Genomic DNA, 19,698 nt, shown 5'->3' with positions numbered 1-19,698 from the left:
CCCTCCCTCCCCCCACCACTCCCCCCCCCCATTTCCCCCCCTCCACCCACTCAGACGAGGGATGAAATTTCATGCCACTTTGTGTGCGCTGCCGATCACCTGCGGGCATGTGGGCTGTGACTGCCATCCCAGCCGGCCTCCCACTGGCCAACCCCCACCCAGCCACCACCACCACTATTCCCCCACCCTGCCACCACCCCTCCCTCCCCCCCTTAAAAAAAAATCCACCGCCAACCGGCTCGTCGCGATAGGCGACAGGCGGTTTCAAAATAAATTTATAAATGTGGGTATACAGTCCCTGCGCTAGGTAACGAATGGCATTGCGGTAGGTAGGTGGGTGGGTAGGTGGGTGGGTAAGTGGGTGGGTGGGTAAGTGGGTAGGTGGGTAAGTGGGTGGGTATGTGGGTGGGTGGGTAAGTGGGTAGGTGGGTGGGTAGGTGGGTGGGTAAGTGGGTGGGTGGGTAAGTGGGTGGGTGGGTATGTGGCTGGGTGGGTAAGTGGGTGGGTGGGTAAGTGGGTGGGTGGGTGGGTAAGTGGGTGGGTGGGTAGATGGGTGAGTGGGTGGGTGGGTAGATGGGTGAGTGGGTGGTTAGGTAGATGGGTAGGCACGGCGGTACCGCTTCTACGCCACACGTACCACCCACCGCACTACCCTGCATGCACCCCGGCCACATCGGGAAGTCGGAAGCTAAGCAGGTATGAGCCTGGTCGCTCGGCCTAGGAGTGAAATTCCAACCAGGTGCTGCCAGGTGACAGGGCTGGCTGCGAGGTGGCTGGCTGACGGTAAACGGATTCTCGAATCTTTCTCCGCAGCGCTTGTGAGCGTTCACCACCATCCCAAATTGTTAACGGTGGAACGGGCCAGGCACCCGAATGAGTCCTGAGTCCTGAGTCCGTCTCAGTGAGGCTTTCCTGCACAATAACATTCACGGTAGAGGGGACGACACGAGTATTCCATAATGCAAAGCTAAAGTTCCCCACCCCACGTATGGCCGCGCGTGGCAAGTGCTGCTTGCGGGCGCCCGTTCAGGTGTGCAAGGGGATGCGTGTGTGTAAACCAGCACCCATGCCCGGCTGCCTTTATATCCCCAGTGCTCGTATTTAGACGCAGCACCGAGCACTCGGGTTTACACACGGCTGGACCAGGGCAAGTTATGATGGAAACTCATTCCCGACGTTCGCTGCGTTGCCAGGAATCAAACCCAGGTCGCCGATTTCGCAGTGCAGCGTGTTAATCGCTACGCCACCGCTCCCCCCTCTCACGCGCACACACAGGTATACAGTACAAACAAAACAAACACTTATGGGGTTGTGTTGGCAGCAGTTTTCAAGGGCGAATCAAACACTCTCTGTACCACAACCGAGTCTAGAACAGAAACATTTGGTGCGCCTACGAGGGGGTGCGTGGCCAGCACCACGGCCAGCCGCCTTTGTCTCCCTTGTGGCAATGCTTACACATTGCACCAGGTGCTCATTTGAGTCTGAGTCGACCTAGAGGGGGCCCAGTAGCGGTTCAAATATTCGCCCCCTGTTATCGGCCGTGAGCGGGAATAAAACCGGGGTCGCCAGGTTCGTAGCGCAGCGCGCCAACCACTGTGCCGCCGCTCGCCACGTGTGCGCGCACACCCGCACACATGCACACGTAGTACACATGCACACGTAGCACACATGCACACGTAGTACACATGCGCACGCAGTACACGCGTAACAAGCTCACGCCGCGGCAGCAACAGCAGCAGCAACCGCCGCCCCACGCGACCGCGGTCCACACGACGGTTGCCTGCGCCTGCAGGGCAAGCGACGTGTATCAAGTTTCCAGTGATTTGCATCGCCCTCCCACAGGGGAGGAGAGCAACATCGTCGGGGTTTACGGCCGCGTCTCTCACCTTGGGGAGTCCGTACGGCGGATTCCACCCAACTTCAAAGACAAAGATCCCCCAGGTAGCCTTCACGGGCTGTTTGGGGCAAGTGCCGCGAGCGGGCAGCGCCTATGAAGGCCGGCACGGCACACGAGAGGTGCGTGGGTGGCCAGCACCACGCCCGGCCGCCTTCGTCTCCCCAGTTGCGATGTTTACACACCGCACCAGGTACTCATTTGAGGCTGAGTCGACCTAGGGGAGGGCCCAGGACCGGCTCAGACAATCGTCACTGGGCATTGGCCGTGAGTGGGAATCGGAGCGCGGTGCCACCGCTCCCCACCCGACTATCACGCACGCGCACGGACGCACTCTCTCGCACGCAGATCAAAGGACGGCCTTGCTGAGCCAGGATAAGACCGCACTGGCTGCCTATCGCGGGTTGGCACGCGAGGGCAACACGAGGGTGGTGGGGCGAGGCGAGCAGCCGCACACAAACCCGGGAGGGGAGTCGGGGGGGCGGCACGGGGCACCTTTGTCTCCCCGTGATGCTCACGGCCACCAGGTGCAATTGCGTGTTTAAAAAATTAGGCCGAGCGGACCTAAGGGAGGGCCAAACCCGGCTACTTATATCGAGCAGCCGCTGCACGTGTGGAGCGCGAGTTAGAGGGGTCCTAAAGCGATGCAGTGAAGAGTCACTATGAATGTTATAGCGGCTTACCACATACACACGGTCGTGGGTATTGCATCAGAAGGCGTCGCATTGAATAATCGATTAATATTGATTCTTAAGCACACGGTATATCGTGTGAGCAGGGTTAATGAACCTTTCGATATTTTATTTTTTATTCAATTACATTTTTTATTCAATGGCTACTTGTGGGAACCCTGCAGCCACTAGAGGTGCTAACACATTGTTAATTGAGTTGCGACTCAATCTAAGACAATTCATCACATCGCCCGGGACTGGGCGAGGAGGGATCGTTAAACCTCTAGGATATACAGTCATTAATAAAACTATGATTCATTAAGCATTCTTATCGGTTCAGTTTCATCATTATTAATAGTAATTTATAACATTAGGTTTTCGTGTCGTTATTTGGGATAAGCGCCGTTCTTACCTTTCCTATACTTTGCACTCCCATCGTGTTTTTTTGTTTTGTTCGTTGTTATAACTTTCTCACCCCATGCCCCCGACTGGACGTGGAAAAAAAACTGCTTCACAGCTCATCGTATTCCTCCTCCAGTATAAATACACGTCCCCACTCTTGTGATTCGGTCTGCCAGGAGGGAGCGATGTTGCTACGCCGCGATCCCAATGAAGGTCAACCATCAGATACACCGTGGCCTTCTCGTTTGAAGAACGACGACGTCGGGCGGTCTATACCACATCCGCCGCGAAGCTGGCGGCGCGTCTCCATACGGCCGAACACGCACGGCGGCATTGACCAGGGGGCAGCCCACTGGGGTTCGAACCGCCAGCCTCTCGCGACGAGCCGTTGAACGCTCCACGGATGGGCCGCAGCACCGCACGCACGCACGCACGCTCGCTCGCTCGCTCGAGAGAGAGCGTACGAGAGTGCCGGCCAAGCTCACTATCTTAAAAAGAAAAATGTATAACAGGAGACCATTTTGGGCACAGCTTCAAAGCGCATCACCACGTGTTCTTTGATGGGGGCCACTGCCCAAAACATCGACCCCCCCCCTCCCCATTTTTTTTAATTTTTGTTGCATTATATTTCTAATATTATTTTAGTCTCCATTTAAGGGCCACAGCGTTATTGGCGAACGAGTTTAATTTGTGTTGTTTTGTTAACTGTGCTAGCGCAGGAGCCAGCTTCGTCACTGAATCGTTGGTTTCACACGCAGTCTTACCTGCTTATTTAAGAAAGCCCCGGACCGACGGAGTTTTTTTGTTCTGCTCACGGGAAAATTATCTTCACCGGATGAAAGTTTTGTTGAAAAAAATAGTGCCAACTTGGCCCTTTTACCTGCGGTGTTTGTTAACTTATTTATGTCGTCACACACTTGGTCGGGTTTGGGTTGGTTATTGGGTTGGTTATTCTCGAACGTCGCAAAGCCGTGAGTGACAACGTCCATGCGCGTGCCTCTGCTGACAAACCCGAGCCTCCTCGGCCCTTTGCCAGCCACAGAAGAAGCCGCTGTGTTTTTTGCTCTCCCTAGCATTTGAAAACGTTTTTTGTTGTTGTTTTGCTTTTCTCGTGTTCTCTTTCAACTACAGTGGCCCTGGATGCGTTCGTACGATTTCATTTCCATCTCTCTCTTTCGTTGACTTTCTTTTTCATCCCATCCACTTTACTTTCTTCGCGCTGCGTTGTTGTTTTCTGGAGAGTTTTTTATGTTTTGCTTTTTTTTTTTACGCGAAAAAAAATCTTTTGACGCCTACGTATTCCCTTTTCTGTTTTGAATATCAGACCGAGGAGCGCCGAGCCGGTCGGGGTGATATGACCTTGCGTCGCAAACGACCGTGCCACAATTGGTGAATATGATAACCATTACAATGCGGTGGCGGCTGCGGCGGTGAGAGGGGTGGGGGGGTGAAGTGGAGAGAAGCGGCCAACGGAGGATGTGGTGTCTGGAATGAGGGTGGTGGTGGTTGCGTCCGTCCGTCTGTCTCTCGCTCTGTCCCACACGACGCAGGCGCGAGGACAAGACGAGATGACGATTAAACCTTAAGCCAAAACATTTTTTTGTTTTAAGTCCGTTACGCTTTTCCGTCCACATCGCCCCACCGATACACGTACCCATCCCTTTAGAATTTTTTGTACGTTTTTCACCGATGATCTGTTTATTATCATTATTATTGTTCACTTTCAATCGCAAAAATTCAAAGCGTCCTCTTGTTGTTCAAACGAACGCTGGAGGGTTGTTCATCTGCTGGCGTCTTGGGATGGTTGTGTAATTCTACACTCCCATGGAGGGGCCTCAAAGGACAACCTAACCCTGACCCTGATCTTCCCTGAACTAAGGGTGGAAATACATCACAATTGCCAGTGGCCCTCGAGCAAACAGCAGTGGTCCCTCTGAAGCAGAGGCCCTCCGAATACCCAAGCCCTAGCACCACCTTTTAGATCAGAATCCCCGTGACTGTCAGTGCATGTTAGGGAGCACCTATTAAGGTTATGGCGAGGCCAGCACCACTATGCGCCCGACAGCCTTGGTTCTCGAAGCCGATTTAAATGCCGAATCCAACGCACCAGGCACTTGTTTTCATTTATAGTCCTTCGTCACTGCCGGATGAAGGCCTCCCGACAACGTGTTCGCCGTAGGGGGTCGTTTGACCATACTTCATCACGCAGGTCAGTGCGGGTTGATGAAGACTGGGCGGGCGGGGGGGGGGGCAAAGATCGATTGAAATATCACACGTCGGTGATGTTATCCATGGCCGAGAGTTGAAAGGGTTGCCGGACTTGTAGAGTAAGGCCTCAACCATTATGCCACCGCTCCCACACACGTACAAAGATCCCCCGTATAGCCTCGACGGACTTTTGGGGCAAGTTCTGCTAGCGAGTAGCACCTATGCAGGCCGGGACGGCACACGGGTGGGCGAGTGGCCAGCACCACGCCCGGCCACCTTTGCCTCCCCGGTGGCGATGTTTACACACCGCACCAGATCCTCACTCAGAGGCCGGGTCGACCTAGGAGAGGCGCAGGTCCAGTTCAGGTAATGGTCACTGAGTGTTGGCCGTGAGCGGGAGTCTGAGCGCAGCGCGCTAACCGCTACACTGCCCCTCCTGCGTGTGCACGCAGCCACGTGTGCAACACGAGCGCACGCGCGCCGGCGTGCACGCAAGCGGTTGTTACACGGCGGCCAATTCGGAGCCGTCGTGTAAAACACGGGGACGGCCTCTCGGCCAGCGGCATATCAATCACCGGGCATCGCCGCGCCGCCGCGGAATGCACGATGTTCCAGAGCCTCTGCTCAGCGTCAAATTCTTCTTTCGCAAACAAAATGCGTGGTGGGGGGAGGGGGGGGGGGCGAGGGGGGGTGGGTGAGGGGCCCAGGAAGCGCTGCCGTCACCACCTCGCCGCCACCACCACGTGCCGGCCGTGGTGGTGGTGGTGGCCCACGACTGTGATCCGGCGCTATTGGAGGCAATGGCTGGTGGATCGCGTAGAGATTTGCTGGGTTCCTGATTAACCCAACCGAGTGTTAAACGCAATCGAGGATCATCCGGGTACTTGGGTGGTTTCGGTGACACGGAAGCAAACATTCCTTTAAAAGGATTCGAACAAGAATACCATCACGGAGTCTTTAGATTCCACAAAGCCGTCCTGGGATGAATAAATTATGTTATTACCGCTCCGATTTTTGGACGTAAAAAATATATATTACCTTTAATAATCGTGAGCGAGTCCCCGGACGCCGTCATTGTTTTGTCCGGGGTGGTCCGGCTCTCGCTGTTTTTGGCGGCCGATTCCGGTTTTGCTCGCGACACAAAAAAACCGTGACGCCCGGAGAAAAGCCACCCTCCGTCCGTTCATATAAAAACATGGGACGTGCTTCTCCCGATTTGTTGTCTTTCTTTTTTGGGAGGGGTGGGGAGAGTAGGGGGTGGTGAGGGGCGATGATATTTATTTGATTCGTTTAGCCGGAGCAGTTTATTTAATTTAATGTTTTAAGAAGACTCAATTTTCCATCGCGCAGCGCGCACAGGAGGGAGGGGTGTGGGAGGCAAAGGGGGGGGGAGGGGGGGGTTGGTGGGGGGTAGCGGGTGGGCGGTGTTAATCCGTGAGTGCGTGCGGCGCACACCGCGCACGGACGCTGCGGCGCGATCGTTTTTATCGGAAACGTCTCGACGCGCTCCGCACTGCCCAACGCGAAGCGGCCAAACAAATGCCGCCGCTCAGACGCTCGGATGCTGCAGACCCAGACGCTGGGAGCCTAGACGCTGGTGGTTCAAAACGCTGGCGGCTCAAGACGCTGGCGTATTCCCGACTCTATCCCCCACCCTAATGAATCCCTAACATCCACCTGAACGCAATATTGTTGTTCCTGACATCACAGTTAACATGATCCCGATCTCAGACACCAACCCGAACCCCAACATCAATCCGATCCCAAACACCAACCCGAACATTACCTCCAGCCCAAACAACCAAACCCTATCCCTCACACCAATGCTAACAATACCCCGCCCCCCTTAACTCGGAAAAACCTTAACGCTGTCCCGTAATCACAATCGCGCCTCTACTGCTAACCCAACCTCAACCTTCGCCCCCCCCACTCCCCACACCACCAACCTCCCCCATTATGTCAAGCGCTTTCTAGAGGGTATATCGCAAGGCAATTTCTTTTTAAAAGCTGTCAGCGGCAGCAATTTGATGTTCAGGGAGACAACTGATGTCACGAGCAGCATCCGTTGCCGAGAGAAGCTCGCAGCTAAAGAGGCCGGAGAAGCGTCCGGCCGCCCCTCCCCGAGAGGAGAGCGGAGCGGTTAACAGCGACGATACTCATGCACGCACTCACGCACTCCCTGACGCAATCACGCACTCACGTATGCATGCACGCACTCACTTGTGCACTCGTTCACGCAATCATGACTGGTTCACGCACTCACTGAAGCACACGCGCACTCGCTCACGCACTCGCCGACTCACGCACTCATGTACTCACGCACTCAAGCGCGCACTCAAGCACGCACTCGCACGCACAGAGACGCCCTCTCGATCTCCCCACCTTGCCACGCGCTACATGTCAAACATTACTGGACGTTCGCTACGTGGCTCCACGGCAGGACGCGATGACGACGATGACAACGACGACGACGACGATGACGACGGTGACGCGATGACGACGATGACGACGACGACGGTGACGACGGTGACGCCGACGACGACGGTGACGACGGTGACGCCGACGACGACGACGGTGACGATGATGACGCGATGACGACGATGACGACGGTGACGACGATGACGACGACTTCACGGCAGCGCTGACCGCGTTTCCCCCGTCGTCTCGTCACTAATTTCTCGCGTCCGTCGCGCGAGTCTCATTACGCTCTAACGCCGTCACATTTCCCTCACAATTTTTGGCCATTAAAATAATTGGCGCCGGTAATAATTACCGGCGATCAAGTTTCACGGAGGAAGAGAGAAATGAGAAAAAAATGTTTCAACGCAATTAATTAAATAAAGCGTTGGACTCCCATCGTGTCCCGTGGGCTACGTTACATTTTGCGCGTTTTCTTCGCGAGCTTTGACTCTGCTTTCTGCGCATTCACGTGCACCCTCGCCCATCATCACGGATCGCAGGGGTCAGAGGCCCGAAGCGCCAAGCTGCCAGCGACACTCAGCACCGTTCGAGTGGTACAAGTGATAAAAGAAGTTAAAGCACTCCAGATTTCAAAAAAATATGGACGACATTTGTGCTCGTTTTAATTGACCGCCACTCTAGGTTGCAAAACAGACCTGTTATTTATTACAGCGGGCTCTCTCACTGGGTAAAAAAAATAAAAAATCCGAGACATTGCCGAATAAGCCGGCGCCTGCACGTACGCATAGGCATGAATATGCATGCGCAGTGAGCAAACAACACATACACACACACACATCTGCACCACATCTCCACGTAAACGGCGAGCACACGCGGAGTCACACCTCTGCGCGTGGAGAGGCTTGCGTGCGATTACCACCCCAGTGATGTCACGCACGGCCTCCGTTAATGAGCGATACGCCGCACAGAGGAGGCGGGGGGTGGGGGGGGGAATGAGATGATTGCACGGCGAGGGGCCCGGCGACTAGAAATGTCAGGTGTCGATTTCCCCATAACCCTCCACCACTACCACCACCCACCGCCACTACCACCACCCACCGCCCCCACCTCACACGCACCCCCCCCACGCCGACTCCTCAACCCGGCCGCACCAGGCGCTTCCATCTGCCGCACCGGCGCAACCACAAACTTCGCCGCGTCGCAAAAAATTACCGCGGAGCTCTCGAAACGTAACGGTTCAGAAAACTCCCCTCGGCCCACCAGGGGCGCTCCTTTGTTCCCAACTTGCTACGTGCACGTTTATTCATTTTAAATATTTTAAGAAATATTCCCAATTACTGTCATCTCTTAAAAAAAAAAATGTAAGACGAAGTCGAGAGGTTTTTTGTTAAATATTAAAACGCCCGAAAGATTTGGCGAGGTGAAATATGATGCTTGTGGAGTTTTTTTGTTTTTACAAAAGTCAAAGGTCATATTAGTGTACATAGCTGATCATAGGCACCGCAGGTACCCCGGTTGCTTCCATTCCAAACTAACCGTTTCCCGACCCTGTAAAACGAAACCCCTCGTGAGCCCTGTGACCGACAAGAGCGAACGGCAGACTCAGAAACTCAAGTTTCTTAATATGCAGATTCTTTTCTCCACCGACGCCGGCTCTGACAAACGGTTGACGCGCAAAAAGCACGGAGAGTTCTCTCACAGCGAGAGGCCGGGGGCGGCACGCGTGGCAATTAACGGAGGTGCCAACTCTAACAATCCCCGCGTTCCCATTAAAACTCGACGAGGAGAGTGCCACCGGCTGGCTCGTGGGTCAGAGTTCAGCCGAACCGCCACCGTTCGGATTTTTTTGGGTTTGAACCCGGGGATTCGGCCGTCCGTGATCCAACCAGGTTGTCGAGTGGAGCAGAGTCCATCGCTCCGGGCCAGGTCACTGACGAACGGCAAGAATGACTGTCAAGTTACTAAATCTGGCTTTTCGGCCGACGTCACAGTCGACGAGTCGACGGGACGCACCGCGTGTCGATGTCGCGTCTTCACGGTGTACCGACCTCGCGTGACGTGGACACGTCACTAGTCCCGCCCCTCCTGGCCCTGCTCGGCCCCCAAACCAGATTCGGATGTCCCGTGAGGCCAGCGTAGCACGGTTTGGTTCCAGCTCGGAACGGCAAACGGCCGGTGGGGAAAACCACCCGGACCGTGAGGGGCCCCTGTGCTGACTCGGCCCGGATGTGCCGGTGGAAAAGGGCTATCGGCGCTCCCGCCGCCGCCGATGAATCAGAATCGGCGAGCTTCGAGGCGTTTTTGTGAAATCTCTCGCTGGCTCAGCTCACCCAGTTGCGAGGTGAGGAGCAACTACATCCTCATCCGGCGGCCAAGGGAGGAGCAGAAGATGCGGGGGAGAGAGAGGTCACCTGCAGGTGCATGACCTCTCTCATCTCCATGCTGTGCACCTCAATGGGGACCACGTGTAATAGAGGTGTGGCCAACAACAAAGAGGTCATTCATGAAAAATAAATCGTCCCTCTGTATGTACGTTGAACTTCTTTCGCACCGTATGTCGCCAACCGTGCTAATCGGAGGTGCGATCCTCTGCTGTCAATCCTCTGCTGGATAAATGCCTCCCCGATGCAATTTTAACGATTGGGTGTTTGTCCATACTTCTCCAAATGGCGAAGGCCACAGGGTCCCGGGACCAATTGAGATATCCCTCGTCACCGAAGTTAGCCGTGGTCAAGAATTGAAACTCGGGCAGCCAGGTTCGTAGTGTAACGCGAGGCAATCACAGCGTCTACATTCATGGATTCAGTCACCAAGAAAATAAGCGAAGTGCTGCCATGACATGGATCGTGACTATTGAGGGTTAAGAATGAACCAGCGGTGGGCAAGTCCACGGTCCTACGGCAGGTCCCAGTCGATCCACAGGACGAGAGCGATCTCCTGAAAAACAAACGGTGCAGCTTCACCAGGTGGTGTCCACTTTACCAACGGTGAGCGTTGGGGCACCGGTTCGCGTGCAGCGCTACGAACCCGGTGACTAGATTTCAATTCGACTCCAGTGACGATTATCTTAACCGGTCCTGGGCCTCCCCGAGGTCGACTCAGCCTCAAATGAGTACCTGGTGCAGTGTGTAAATCTCGGCACTCGGGAGACAAAGGGCGTGGTGCTGACCACCCACCGTCTCGTGTGCCGTGCCGGCCTTCATAGGTGCTCGCTAACAGCATTTGCCCCAACAGTCTGTCAGGGCTACACGGGGGATCTTTGTCTTTACTTTACTAGCCCGGGCAGTGGTGACGGCTACACTGCAGTGGCTGCCTGCAATCCACAACTCTGGGGAGGCAGCAGCAGCAGCAGCAGCAAGGGTTGCTGCATCGCCACCAAGATTGTTGTGAAACTCCCTTCCCGTGGCTCGCCAGGAGAAGGCGGTACAGCAAGTGGACTAATCACCACCTGTTTCCATCGGTACGGGGATAGAGTCAGTTTAACACGTAGGCTTTAGCGACCAATATTATTCATGAGAGTTTTTCTTTTTCATTTTGGGTTAGAATGCGTAAATATAAATGTGTCGTTCAACCTGCCACCACCCGACACATCCAATTAGTAAGTTTTGTCACGTGAACAAAACATGCCAATTAGTTACTAGTTCAGCACACCGGTCTGTTGGAGAGTAAACACACAACATTTACAAATTGGAGTACGACGTTTTGCCGGCAATTACAATCGGCATCCGTCACGCAACAGCCAAGAATTGCAGAGAATTCCTGCTGTGTTTCGGTCTTAAATAGAGGTGGTATAAATGCGATGCCGTCACTTGTGAGCGAATCAGGTTTCGAAGACAAGAGTGGGGGGGATGGTTTCATGTAGTCACGTGTTGGCCCTCCTCGCATGCGGGGGTTTTCTCCGGGAGCTTTTCCTCCCACACGTGAGATAATAAACACAACGCATCAATAATCGGCTGAAAACTTCTTACAAATAAAAACCCAAAGTTGCAGCAGCAGCAGCCGCCGCCACCACCCTTCTGAATAAGAGACATGCGACTCTCCTGGATGAATAAGGAGGAGATCGTGACGGCTGATTCTCTTCTCAAATAAAATGCTCATTATTAAATCACAAAAAACTATTCGCCGCACTTACACGTTCTGTTATCTGTCCCTTTCGGGGGGGGGAGGGGAGTTGAGTATGAAATCGACGGCGCGTCGTCTTGCCTTCGAGAAGAGTAGGTTTTTAAATTATATCACAGCTCCGCATTTCATTAGCTAATAACGCGCTTCCGTTATTATGGCGCGTGTATTATTTTAAACACTGATGTTCACTTGTCAGAGAACGCACAAGTGTACTTATTAATACATTAGCCGCGTGTGTATATATATTTTTGTTTCACCCTCTCTCTCCCTCCTCCCAAACTCGGGGGGGGGAGAGGCGTTGTAATCCCGTTCGTTATCCGGGCCTCCGCTGAGATGCGTTAAAAACCTCTGATGAGGCCCGTTTTGATCCTCTCAATCAGCCTCGCAGCACCGGGGGCTCGTTACAAGGCGGCGCAGGGGAACGAGCGGCACGCCGCCTAATGAATCGGCCGCTCGCTCTCCCCACCTCTAGAGCTTCCTGCCGGGCGGCCACGTGTGTAGGTGGCTCCGTTGAGAATGGAAGGGGGGGTCGGTGGTGGGTGGTAGAGTGGGAGCGAGTGGGGTGCGTGATGGGGGTTTGATTTGGTTGTGCGCGTGGGGTGGCAGAGTGTGGCTCCCCTCCCCTCGCTCACGCGAGCGGAGAGGCGGCGGCGAGTGCGGCGGGTGTGATCCTAGAGGTTCTGTCGAAGGGGTGCTCATTAAGAGATGTTTCCCCCGTGCTGACGCCGTTGTGCGTGGGCGAGGAAGACAACGTGCAGGCAGCCAGCACGCGACGACGCACACTCGACAATACAAAGACAAAGGGCCCCCCCCCCCCGCCCGCGTGTCAATCTCCAACAGATTGATGGGGAAAGTGCTGTTGGCGAGCGCAAGCACCGACGAAGGCCAGAACGGCACGCGAGCGAGCGGGGTGGGTGGTTAGCACCACGCACGCTCGGCCATCTCTGTCTTCCCGGTGTCGATGTTCACATCCCGCATCAGGCACAGTACTCATTTGAGGCACAAAGACAAAGATCCCCCGCATAGCCTGAACAGAACTGTCGGGGCAAGCGCTGTTAACGGGCACCTATGAAGGGCCGGCACGGCACACGAGGGGCTGGTGTGGTCAGGAACACGCCCGACCGCCTTTGTCTCCCTAGTGGCGATGTTTACACAACCTCGACCTAGGGGAGGCCCAAGACCGGTGCTGGTTCGTAGCGCAGCGTAGCGCTAACCGCTGCGCCACCGCTCCCCACACAAGCACACACGTCCCCGCATTTTAACCTCACCCCTGCCCCCCTTCCGTGGGCTGTAAATGCGTTTTATTTACACAGAATTCACAACACAACAACGAGGGCTCACGAGGACCCCCGCAATGCGGAGTAAACACGAGCGCGGGCAGCATCCGTCCACGCTTTCTGTCACCTTTGGCGTCAGCTAAAGTTGGGAGGGGTCACCTGTTTAAACACGAGGCTTCTTTTGCACCGTACGTAGCCAACCGCGATAAAGCGAGTGCCAAGCGTGACATCGCTCCTCTAGCCCCTCTTTGAGAAACGTAATGGGAATTTACATCACTCGCTCGGTCATTCGCAATTACCAATGAGTGTTACACACAGAGAGACCATTATAAAAAGTAGCTCGCACATATTGGATTCATTCCATTTTATACAAAGACACACACACACACGTTACGTATAAACCATACGGTGGTCACACACCGTACACGGATGAACACGTTCGTACACCGAACACACAAACGTGTGCTCTGTACGTTGCATACACAATGGACGCACGCATTTTTTTTTCCCCTCACATAAGACAGGATTACCATCGAGTCTAGACTGGTGATGCAGATAAGTAATGGTTTATGTGTATAATTAAACGTACGTCATCTGCCACGCACGCATTTGCAACACCTGCCGATGTTCCTGTTGTGCACAGGAACCTACAGGCGATTGTGTACACGCTTCAAATACAATTACGTAATTTGCGGTAGATTCGTATTATTTCTTTGGGGGGTTAATCCACCGCCGTCGTAATGATCCGGCCAAGTTGCCCTGTAGTTTAACCCTTCACCGCCCGACTCGGACACACAAATGTCATTGTCACGCGGTGCACGGGCGTTCAACGTGTCACTTATCCATTGTGCCTTGCTCACTCACCGCCGATTTGAAATTGTACCGGACACGGACATGACAAAGATCCCCCGTCTCGGCTTTTGGGGCAAGTATTGTTAACGAGTAGCGGCGATGAAGGCCGGCACGGCACACGAGGGGTGGGGTTGGTCAGCAACACGCCCGGCCGCCTTTGTCTCCCCCAATGGCGATGTTTACTACACACCGCTACACCAGGTACCCATTTGAGGCCGAGTCGACCTCGGGGGAGACCCAGGACCGGTGAAAATAATCGTCACCGGTGGCCGTGAGCGGGAATCAAAACTCGGGTCGCTGGGCTTGCAGCGCAGCGCCATAACCACTACGCCACCATAGAGTACACACACACGCGCCATTCTCGATTACACACGCCACACGGTACTTTTGTACCGAGGCATCAAGTTTAAAAGTTATAAGCTCCGATTTGGACACTTGTGACACGACACCGAAAGCACCAGCAGAGTAAAGTTGGGGGAAGAGACGCTTGCTGTAAAATGTTCGAAGGAGGCGGTGAGCGATGTCACTTTGACTCGACGCTCTCGCAAAGTCAGCCCAACGGTCGCCTAGCTCGGCACGCAAGCGAACGAGCGAGCGAGCGAGCGAACGAGCGAGCGAGCGAGCGAACGAGCGAGCGAGCGATCGATCGAACAATCGAGCAGGCCAGCATGCAAATGAGCGAGTGTGCGAATGTACGTACGGGTGAGCAGGCAGGGAGGCGAGCGAGCGGGCGGACGACGGGCGCGCGCTATTCGCAGAAGACACCACATGCCTCGCAACGGCACTCCCCACGCCACCAGCCGATTAAACCGCTCCTTATTGTGCCTCTCTACAACTCGTGAAGCCTCCTTCCGTGTCGCACGACGTCAGCCAAAGGGAGCGGCGCGGGCGCGGTGGCCCGAGCGAGCACCGTCTCGCGACGTCTCAACGCTCCGTGCCGACGAGAGGCGATCGTGACTGTAGGCGAGGGAGCGAGAGCCTTCCCTGACCCGAGTGGTCGCCGAGAGGGGCGACAGCCATGGGGGACAGAGAGAGAGAGGGAGCAACAGAGGGGGTTGTGGGGGCTGGGGGGGAACCGCACCGCCACGAAGTTCCGAAGCACTGCGCCCACGCGGCACGGCACGGGTTCAGCTACGAGCGAGCGAATGACAAGCGCCGCTCCCAACTCCGGCAAAACTCCTCTTCATCACCATCATCGCCATCGCCATCTATCCCAAGATCGTCATCCGTCCCTTGACCCCCAACGGTTGTGGGGTGGGGGGCCTTGCGCCAATGCGATGAATTAAAACGAGCGAATAAGCGAAGACGGCTTCGGCGCCGTGTGGGTGTCGTCGCGCGAGGTCGGGCGTCGATTTTTCCTTTTATTTTCCGCAGGTTTCCGTGGGCAAATACTTTTCATTTTATTTAAAAGTCGGAATAACTCTGCCCTTGACAGCTGCACCTTTTGGGATGTCGTTGCGCTCTCGTTCGTTGTTGCCGTTTGTTGTCGCAGCGGCGATTTTAAAATCAAATTATTGTTATTTTTGTTCCGTCGATAAAAGGGGTGGGGGGGGGGGGACCTGCCCATATGCCCACATCGCCGCCATCATTTTGTTGTTGTTGTTGTTACATTTAAACAACAAACCACGCCACTTAATTACAACAACAAAACATACAAATTAAAAACAAATCTCTACGTTTGACGAAGCGTGTTCTTGGCAGGTGCTTCAACTCTCCGACGCACATTTACGCTTGCTCAGCGGCTCCCAAATCGCGGTGGCCTCTCTTTAACAAATTTCAACGCGCCCGCTCGATGAAAAAGGAGACGACTAATTTCAACGCGTCCACCTCTTTAAAATAAAAAAAACTAACGGAAAAAAAATCACTTCACGCACGCTGCATGGTGTGTAGACGAGGGGGACGAGTGGACCGTGAGGGTGGGGTGAGTGGGGTGTAAAGTCAGCGGTGGTGTGCATGTGGCGAGTGCACGGCAAGTGTGGGATGTGTGTGTGTGCGCGCGCTCTGGGTGCGGTTGCGGTGTGCCGCGTCACCGATGAATGCATGTGCCGATGTGTGTGCGACGAGCACATCTGTGTGTGTGTGTGCGTGTGAGTTCCACTGAGCCGTATTGCTCTTTTTCGGAAGTGACCTGGCCACAAACGAAAGCTCAACGAACTGGCTTATCACGTGGACATTTATAGCAGCCAAATGCTCGAAATGCATGATTCTAAGTTTAAAGGGAAAAACCGGAGGACCCGGAGAGAAATCCACGCGACCACGGGGATAACACGCAAACTCCAAATTTCCAGGCGTCAGCATTGGGATCGAACCCACGACCTCCTGTATACCAGTCGAGGTAGATAGCATCTCGTCGTAGTGGCGAGTGTGTGCAGTGTGACCGGTGAGTACGTGGGCAGTGTGTGTCGCGTGGTCGGCGAGTGTCGCGTGGTGGACGAGTGTGCGTGGTGGACGAGTGTGCGTGGTGGACGAGTGTGCGTGGTGGATGAGTGTGCGTGGTGGATGAGTGTGCGTGGTGGATGAGTGTGCGTGGTGGATGAGCGTGCGTGGTGGATGAGTGTGCGTGGTGGACGAGTGTGCGTGGTGGATGAGTGTGCGTGGTGGATGAGTGTGCGTGGTGGACGAGTGTGCGTGGTGGATGAGTGTGCGTGGTGGACGAGTGTGCGTGGTGGGCGAGCGTGCGTGGTGGGCGAGTGTGCGTGGTGGACGAGTGTGCGTGGTGGACGAGTGTGCGTGGTGGATGAGTGTGCGTGGTGGATGAGCGTGCGTGGTGGATGAGTGTGCGTGGTGGACGAGTGTGCGTGGTGGATGAGTGTGCGTGGTGGACGAGTGTGCGTGGTGGATGAGTGTGCGTGGTGGACGAGTGTGCGTGGTGGACGAGTGTGCGTGGTGGACGAGTGTGCGTGGTGGACGAGTGTGCGTGGTGGGCGAGTGTGCGTGGTGGATGAGTGTGCGTGGTCGGCGAGTGTGCGTGGTGGATGAGTGTGCGTGGTGGGCGAGTGTGCGTGGTGGATGAGTGTGCGTGGTGGGCGAGTGTGCGTGGTGGATGAGTGTGCGTGGTGGGCGAGTGTGCGTGGTGGATGAGTGTGCGTGGTCGGCGAGTGTGCGTGGTGGATGAGTGTGCGTGGTGGATGAGCGTGCGTGGTGGATGAGTGTGCGTGGTGGGCGAGTGTGCGTGGTGGATGAGTGTGCGTGGTGGATGAGTGTGCGTGGTGGGCGAGTGTGCGTGGTGGATGAGTGTGCGTGGTGGATGAGTGTGCGTGGTGGGCGAGTGTGCGTGGTGGACGAGTGTGCGTGGTGGACGAGTGTGCGTGGTGGATGAGTGTGCGTGGTGGACGAGTGTGCGTGGTGGATGAGTGTGCGTGGTGGGCGAGTGTGCGTGGTGGATGAGTGTGCGTGGTGGATGAGTGTGCGTGGTGGGCGAGTGTGCGTGGTGGATGAGTGTGCGTGGTGGATGAGTGTGCGTGGTGGGCGAGTGTGCGTGGTGGGCGAGTGTGCGTGGTGGATGAGTGTGCGTGGTGGATGAGTGTGCGTGGCGGATGAGTGTGCGTGGTGGACGAGTGTGCGTGGTGGATGAGTGTGCGTGGCGGATGAGTGTGCGTGGTGGACGAGTGTGCGTGGTGGACGAGTGTGCGTGGTGGACGAGTGTGCGTGGCGGATGAGTGTGCGTGGTGGATGAGTGTGCGTGGTGGATGAGTGTGCGTGGTGGACGAGTGTGCGTGGTGGACGAGTGTGCGTGGTGGACGAGTGTGCGTGGCGGATGAGTGTGCGTGGTGGACGAGTGTGCGTGGCGGATGAGTGTGCGTGGCGGATGAGTGTGCGTGGCGGATGAGTGTGCGTGGCGGATGAGTGTGCGTGGTGGATGAGTGTGCGTGGCGGATGAGTGTGCGTGGTGGACGAGTGTGCGTGGTGGACGAGTGTGCGTGGTGGACGAGTGTGCGTGGCGGATGAGTGTGCGTGGTGGATGAGTGTGCGTGGCGGATGAGTGTGCGTGGTGGACGAGTGTGCGTGGTGGACGAGTGTGCGTGGTGGACGAGTGTGCGTGGTGGACGAGTGTGCGTGGTGGATGAGTGTGCGTGGTGGATGAGTGTGCGTGGTGGGCGAGTGTGCGTGGTGGATGAGTGTGCGTGGTGGACGAGTGTGCGTGGTGGACGAGTGTGCGTGGTGGACGAGTGTGCGTGGCGGATGAGTGTGCGTGGTGGATGAGTGTGCGTGGTGGACGAGTGTGCGTGGTGGACGAGTGTGCGTGGTGGACGAGTGTGCGTGGCGGATGAGTGTGCGTGGTGGACGAGTGTGCGTGGCGGATGAGTGTGCGTGGTGGACGAGTGTGCGTGGTGGACGAGTGTGCGTGGTGGACGAGTGTGCGTGGCGGATGAGTGTGCGTGGTGGACGAGTGTGCGTGGCGGATGAGTGTGCGTGGTGGATGAGTGTGCGTGGTGGATGAGTGTGCGTGGTGGACGAGTGTGCGTGGCGGATGAGTGTGCGTGGTGGATGAGTGTGCGTGGCGGATGAGTGTGCGTGGTGGACGAGTGTGCGTGGTGGACGAGTGTGCGTGGTGGACGAGTGTGCGTGGCGGATGAGTGTGCGTGGTGGATGAGTGTGCGTGGCGGATGAGTGTGCGTGGTGGACGAGTGTGCGTGGTGGACGAGTGTGCGTGGTGGACGAGTGTGCGTGGTGGATGAGTGTGCGTGGCGGATGAGTGTGCGTGGCGGATGAGTGTGCGTGGTGGATGAGTGTGCGTGGTGGACGAGTGTGCGTGGTGGACGAGCGTGCGTGGTGGATGAGTGTGCGTGGTGGATGAGTGTGCGTGGTGGATGAGTGTGCGTGGTGGATGAGTGTGCGTGGTGGATGAGTGTGCGTGGTGGATGAGTGTGCGTGGTGGACGAGTGTGCGTGGTGGACGAGCGTGCGTGGTGGATGAGTGTGCGTGGTGGATGAGTGTGCGTGGTGGACGAGTGTGCGTGGTGGATGAGTGTGCGTGGTGGATGAGTGTGCGTGGTGGATGAGTGTGCGTGGTGGACGAGTGTGCGTGGTGGATGAGTGTGCGTGGTGGACGAGCGTGCGTGGTGGATGAGTGTGCGTGGTGGACGAGCGTGCGTGGTGGATGAGTGTGCGTGGTGGACGAGTGTGCGTGGCGGATGAGTGTGCGTGGTGGACGAGTGTGCGTGGTGGATGAGTGTGCGTGGTGGACGAGTGTGCGTGGCGGATGAGTGTGCGTGGCGGATGAGTGTGCGTGGTGGACGAGTGTGCGTGGTGGATGAGTGTGCGTGGTGGACGAGTGTGCGTGGCGGATGAGTGTGCGTGGTGGATGAGTGTGCGTGGTGGATGAGTGTGCGTGGTGGATGAGTGTGCGTGGTGGACGAGTGTGCGTGGTGGACGAGTGTGCGTGGTGGATGAGTGTGCGTGGTGGATGAGTGTGCGTGGTGGATGAGTGTGCGTGGTGGATGAGTGTGCGTGGTGGACGAGTGTGCGTGGCGGATGAGTGTGCGTGGTGGATGAGTGTGCGTGGTGGATGAGTGTGCGTGGTGGATGAGTGTGCGTGGTGGATGAGTGTGCGTGGTGGATGAGTGTGCGTGGTGGATGAGTGTGCGTGGTGGATGAGTGTGCGTGGTGGATGAGTGTGCGTGGTGGATGAGTGTGCGTGGTGGACGAGTGTGCGTGGTGGATGAGTGTGCGTGGTGGATGAGTGTGCGTGGTGGATGAGTGTGCGTGGTGGATGAGTGTGCGTGGTGGATGAGTGTGCGTGGTGGATGAGTGTGCGTGGTGGATGAGTGTGCGTGGTGGATGAGTGTGCGTGGCGGATGAGTGTGCGTGGTGGATGAGTGTGCGTGGTGGATGAGTGTGCGTGGTGGATG

The 19,698-nt window shown here is 56.1% G+C and overlaps 1 protein-coding gene across 6 annotated transcripts in view; it reads right to left on the bottom strand.

Moving 5' to 3' along the window:
* The window catches only part of LOC144719406 (homeobox protein cut-like 1), a 205,525-nt gene that overhangs the window by 116,940 nt on the left and 68,887 nt on the right, over positions 1-19,698 (bottom strand). The window lies entirely within an intron of this gene.

Source organism: Lampetra planeri, chromosome 6, assembly GCF_965212315.1.
Source record: "Lampetra planeri chromosome 6, kcLamPlan1.2.h2, whole genome shotgun sequence".
NCBI lineage: Eukaryota > Metazoa > Chordata > Hyperoartia > Petromyzontiformes > Petromyzontidae > Lampetra > Lampetra planeri.
Note: the sequence above shows the minus strand (reverse complement) of the source record. Positions and strands in the feature narration are given on the sequence as shown.